The sequence below is a fragment of the Toxorhynchites rutilus genome, chromosome 3, assembly GCF_029784135.1.
Source record: "Toxorhynchites rutilus septentrionalis strain SRP chromosome 3, ASM2978413v1, whole genome shotgun sequence".
Classification (NCBI taxonomy): Eukaryota; Metazoa; Arthropoda; class Insecta; order Diptera; family Culicidae; genus Toxorhynchites; species Toxorhynchites rutilus.
The window spans coordinates 87,982,752-87,989,438 of record NC_073746.1 but is presented as its reverse complement, the minus strand read 5'-3'; the positions used below and the strand labels follow the sequence as shown (position 1 = coordinate 87,989,438).

The window sequence follows — 6,687 nt, the reverse complement described above, 5'->3', positions numbered from 1 at the left end:
GATAAAATATATAGAAATATAGCTTGGTCTCGAGACTATTGAAACAATAAAAAAAACCAATACAATCAATAATAACGAAAGCAGAATTCAAGTAGACCTGCAAGTAGACCAGCTGATTGGCTTTAATTTGATATGTCGATAATCTGAATCGGTTCAGTAGTTCAAAAGTTATGAATTTTTGCAAAAAAAGACATTGTTGTGAAAAAGATTGGAAAGTTGGAAAAAGTTGATTTCACCCTAATGAAAAAATAAAAAAATGCGGGTCTAATGTTTTGCGATAAAGCACAAAACTACCACTTTTCACGAAAATCTGAGAACCACTATATCGGATTGGCATGGAATGGCTGTATAGCAATAACGATTTTGAGTAATATGTATGCGTTTAAAATCCCTTAATGAATCGTTACATGTCTCATTTTCAATTTCATAGAGTGACCCCGTATATAGAAATCAAAGACGTAGTCCCACGTCAAAAGAGGGAATTATTACGAAATTGATGATGATACAACGCTCTTTCAAATGCGCCGACATAATCCAGAAAATACAAACCTTCTATTATTCCCGCTGCCATTTTTCCTGTAAATTACTGCAACACTTCACGACAGTCAGTGGCGACAGCAAACACACCGAGGCGGGTATGCAAAGCTCGAGCTCGAAATCCCACTAAGTATGCATCCGTCTTTATGCGTCGGAGGGGAGTCACAGCCGAAACTGGGAGAAAATACACTTTCGACGGTGAATACACTGAGCATCATTGGCACAAGCCCCGGGCTCACTGGCTGAACACACACAGAGACCCCCGACTGCATGGAAAAGGGAACCTTGGTATCCTTGGTTTTTGCGAGGTACTTGTGCGTTGTACTTGTGTGTGAATACATATTTATCTTAGGAATCTCTTTCCTGACAGAAAGACAAATAATGAGCTGAGTGAAGTAGCTAGACGGCTGGGGAAAGTTTTAGGTACTTGGGCGAAACTGGAGTGGCGTAAACACTGTTGACGTTGACAGTTAGAATGAGAAATGCTTTGAAGCTACACCGACTTCCGCCGCGCATGGAGTCCTCTGCTGCTGTTTGTACTCCCCGAGAAGGCGACACAAATGTGCTGGCTATACCGCCGATGATGGCAAACGAAACGATGGGTTAATATTTAATTAAACGTTTGCGAAGAATGACGAGTGAACAAAGTGAAATTAGCTTGCAGGACTGGGGAACTGTTGATAAATGAAAAGCCTACGGAGAAAGGATAAAGCAAAGCAGAGCGTTGTTTGATAACACATTTACATTTAGATAAATCTGATATTGTATACTTTGCTTAATCGAATTAATTATTAATCAGTGATTCTCGAAAAATAATTATTGATGTTGAATAACATGGTCCGAAATGAAGGTTGACGAAATTTTAACTCAAACTATGATATAATGAAATTTGTACGCTTGCTTGTGAAATATCCAAGTTCGCTTGGAATTTATTGTGCATTATCTTTGTTGAGGGATGCGAGTTTCCAGGATACCTCTGCAATAGCTTCAGGCCCTTTTTGCATCAGCCCCACACGTACGTACGGAGCGGCATCAAATCGCATTCGCAAACAAACGAGACGTGAATCCTTCTGGGCTAACTTTTACAATAAAATATTTAATTTCAGTCGTCTCTCACTCTCTCGTGTGCATGAAAGCTTCAAGAGCATCCGGATGCTCTCGATGGTCGTCTACATGACAGTCTTCCGAAGTAACATTGATTCGATCGAACACCACGTGGTTTCCTCTGCGGAGATTGTTCCACAGGGACGCCGGAGCGAAAGCAATATCGCATCGTGAAAGTTTTCCTGCCACAACACAGGAGGAAGTTTGTGCAGCGCTGCGCGATGATTTGCTCTGTGAAATAACTTTGGCATGTCCCATGTGCTTTGGTGGCGTCGAAATCAGTTAAGTTTTTAATTTAAAGTTTGCAAAGTTTTACTAGTGCATACAAACCATGTCACATAAATATCGAAATGTGATATAATATTGGGAACATATAAGAGAGCCCATGAATCTATAACAACCAGACGTTGCCCTGGAAAAGTGCAGTACAGGTTCATACTTCATCTATTCAAATCTTCGGGAAAATGGCCCAATCAGCAGGGAACAGCGACCATACTGTTTTGTATTTTATTACACTCATACAGAGTACATCGTTTGCCTTATCAGCAGAACTACCTTCCGCTTTTTAAGTTTCACTTGCACACATCGCAGAATGAGCAGAAGTGGAAAGAATTTCACTACTTCGTTTCCTAACTACATATCATACACTACTGTTCGGTGATGATGGTGCACCTCTTGAATCGAGAGTCCAAAAAAAACAGCACAGAAAGCAGAAATTAAGCTGATAGTAGGGTTTCAGTTTTTTGCTCTCTCCTGGCACTAATTTTCATCAGCCTGCATTAGTTTTGATGAAGAAGTGGAATGTGTTTTTTTTTCTCTGTAGGTGCTTGATTTTCCGCAGTGAACTTTTTCGCTCTAGGGGTTCGCTTTTGAGGTTAAATCAAGCGAGTGCAATCAGGCGATGTGTGACTGTGCGCTGTGCAAAGGCCGAAGTGTGCATCGTGTGGTTGTAATTCGATCCACCTGAGCGAGTGTCTGATTTATATTTGGTGCTTGAGCGGAGAAAATAGAATCAAGTCGCGAGGTGAGAAGAGATTACAGAATAAGTATGTTATTTCGAATATTGCATGCAATTGACCCGAAGAGATTCAAATGAAAAATAGAAACTTGGAGCGCATTGGTTCAGCGCATAGTTGTCCCATGTTCCAAAATCAGCAATTGAGAAAATCGCGTTCAAAGATTTCTAGCATATTTGTCTTTCAGAAGCTTTAAGCATTTCGGTTTAGCAATACACAGGGTTTTTTGACGTAGAACTACGTCTTTCAGGAAGGGTGCCAAATCAGAAAACAGGTCACGTTTTTATGAAATAAAGTTAACGTTAATAACTATTTTCACAGCGAACAAATTCTGATACTTTGCATACCAATGGAATCGGAAATTCTCTAAGATTTGTTTGATATACTATACAGTACAATCCACTAATGTCTAAACAGTTTAAATTAATGAAAACTGGAAGCATTCCCATTTTCCCATACATTAGTTCTGCCGATTTGTGTGCATTCCCGAACAGAGCTGTCAATAACGAGCAACTGATACATTCGTTTCTGCCCGTTTTCAACATATTTGGTTTAAATATGCCATCCGCGATTTGAAGCAACACCACTTCTCGTTTGGTGGTCATCGAAGCAACATGGTTGCCGGAAAGCGTCGAGTGGGAGAGGATTGTTTTCTTGTCGGGTGAAGGAGGAGTATGGAACAGAGTTTCTTTCCACAAGGGCCCTTCTCAAAGCTAGAGGCGGAAACCAAAAATAAAATAGAATGAAAACACAGAAGCGAGTGAGCTGGGATAACACAACAAGCGGATATCATTCATGCCTAATGCTGATTTCACACACATACACACACAGCTCAATACAAGGAGAGGAAGCCCTCTGTATCGAGGTGTGCTACAACAAAGAAGAGCAGCATACAAGAATTTTTCGTGCTAGTGCGGATATGGAAGAGTATCCAGAATTTTGGAATATAGATATACACTGCATTTGTTTAGATATTTCATGAAAGAATGCTTTCAAATTCCAGTCGTTGCATGTTGTGGGGTTCGATCACATTTCAAGCGGAATATGTGAGCAAAAGGGTTCATAGTTTGTGATCGATATCTGAGAGGGAAGGTGAAAGTCTGATGCGAGTTGAACCAAATAAATTGCTGATAGTTTTCGACTCTATTCGACTCTTTCGACTCTACTCGACTCTTTCGAGTCTACTGAAGTAATAAAAGAAAACTATTGTTTAGTGAAATTTGAAAAGATCCCCTCATTTGAATCAATCAACCTTGGTTACGAGCCAAAAAAGTCATGGTGGGTAGTTATGTTTAGAATATCAACAAGGGGCAATTGAACTTGATGTTGTGTTTTGGAATACTGGGAACAATCAATAAGTATTTTGTGTTTTTCCGAAATATTATGCATAAAAACATCAATTTACGAAGAAAAGAGTGATCTGCAATGCTTTGCAGAATTTAAATCTTATTGTTATTAGGGATTCCCTAACAAAGTTTACGCGTGTTCTGTTAAACTTTTTTAATTTGTTTGAGAATTAATTCGTTTTCCAAACCAGAAATGAGTACATTATCCTTGCTGAAAGTGTGACATAAAATTCTTGTACTTGAACCGATTTATTTGATATAGATCTACCTAACATACATGCTGGGACATTTTTTGTATTTTTCCGGAAGACTAGACATAAAAACATCGTTTTATGACGAAAAGTGAAAATTATCAAAAGGTAACATGGGACAACTATGCGTAGAACGGCAGTAAACGTAATGTGTAATGCCGGAATGAAACCAAACAAGTAAGGTACACCGGGGCTAGTTGAAACGATTTTTTCGAAGCTCAACATGAAAGTTACCTTAAAAAAACACTAAATCACTAAATTGAAATCCGTTTGCAGCATATACAAGGTACAATACATGACTTCCGATAAAAAAAATAGGAATTCACACTGGATGTTTCGAAAAATATCATTTTTGAAAATGTTTAGTTTTCATATGCATTGTTTCAACTTGTCCGTAGAGCGGGGTTAGTTGAAACGCGGAACTATCATAAGTTTAGTGTGCGGTTTTGCTTCTCGAACTATCTACAACTGATTTATGAAACACTAAATTGAAAGAATAACATATAAACGTTTGGATAAAGAGGTTTGGTACACGTGAGATGTGAAGGAGTAGTCTAATACACACAAAATGGACACTACATACTAGGAATCAATATACGAAACAATAACATCAAAAATTTTAGACGCTTTCATGTCAGAGTAGAGCCACTCAAAACGGCCACTAATGAGGCTTATGGGATCATTCAAATATTCAAATATTACTTAACGCACTCGAAAAGGGAGGAGGGGATGGCTTGTGGAAACTTGTTTAGAAATAAATACAACTAAATCTAAACATTTTTATGCAAATCACCATTTGTTACATGCTCTGTAGAGAAGAGGGAGTCTAAAATAGTAAAAAATGCGTTACGTAACGTAATATTTGAACGACCGCTAGTTGCAAAATTAACAAGTTATACTTGTATAATGTCTGTGTATTCATAAATTATGTAGAACATACTGATAAACGAAAAATTTATGATTCTTATTTTCTTTAATTTATCATCATTCATTCATACAGCAATGTCCGACAAATAACGTCCGGCATCTGCAGCAATGTTAAAAAACTATGGATGGGTTATACCTGTGATATAACCGCAAGGTTGACGTAGGACTTCCGTTGGCTTAGTAATCAATTGTATGTCTTCAATTAGCAATAATCCCACCTCGGATGTTCCTCATTGGTACGATATCACCGCTGCGCAGAGCTATCTTTTGTGTGTATTGATTAAATTATTGATTAAACTAGTGAATGAATAAAACTATTTACGAATTCAATTGCAAACAAATCCAAATTTAAGTTAATTCATGCATTATAATAGCAGTTATCGCAGCAAATAGTTATCAACATTTTGCCTAATCATCAAAGGGTATGCGTAGAAGTTCAGTGAGCTGACGACATGAAGGGATATCTTCCAATGTAGTCTTGAATAATCGAGCCAAAGCGTTGCATTTGTACCCGCTTTTGCAGACCGTAATAGCGAAACGAATTCTGGAGTGTAAAAATGCTTAGGGGTATAAAAGTATTGCCGACATGAATGTATCTGCAATGCCGCTTTTCCCAACTTCTTGGATTCGATATCTGTATTGGGAAAAAACATTCCGGTTTGCAAAAATGCAAGCGAGTACAAAAGTACCCATAGTTTGCATCTATTTTGCAATGCCAATTTCCCCAGGCTCCATGTTTTTGAAATCTGTGTTAGGGAAACATTCCAATTTGCAAAAACGCAAACGAGTACAAAAGTTCCCGCTGCTCGCATCTATCCATGATTTTGAAGTCTGTGCTAAGGAAACATTCCGATTTGCAGAAACGCAAGCGAGTACAAAAGTATCCGCAGCTTGCATCTATTTTGCAATGCCGATTTCCTCAGGCTCCATAGTTTTGGAATCTGTGTTAGGGAAACATTCTGATTTCCAGAAACGCAAGCGAGTACAAAAGTACCCGCAGCTTGAATCTGTTCTGCAATGCCGATTTCCTCAGGCTCCATGGTTTTGAAATCTGTGTTAGGGAAACATTCCGATTTGCAGAAACGTGGGCGAGTTAAAAAAGTCACAGAATGGTTGTGTCCGAGACACGACCGCATAGTTGACGTAGAATTCCGTTAGGCTATCTGTTGATTTCGGATATCTTTTAAGAATTATATCGTTAAAGTCTTTGATAATGATTTGGTTTTAATGTCTCTGTTAGGGAACACATTTCGGTAGGAACAAAAGTTCCCCCCTACTTTCATGTATTTGCAATACCGATTTCCTCAGGCAGTTTGGTTTTGATGTCTCTGTTAGGGAACAGATTTCGGTGGGAACAAAAGCTCACCCTACTTTCATGAATGTGCAATGTTGATTTCCCCCAGGTAGCCTGGTTTTAATGTCTCTGTTAGGGAATACATTTCGGTAGGAACAAAAGCTCCCTCTACTTTCATGTATTTGCAATGCCTATTCTCCCCGGCAGGTTAG

General features: G+C 38.7%; 1 pseudogene; it reads right to left on the bottom strand.

Moving 5' to 3' along the window:
- Nucleotides 1-5,361: 5,361 nt before the first annotated feature.
- LOC129780993 (U4 spliceosomal RNA) lies at nucleotides 5,362-5,443 on the bottom strand (annotated as a pseudogene).
- Nucleotides 5,444-6,687: the final 1,244 nt, after the last annotated feature.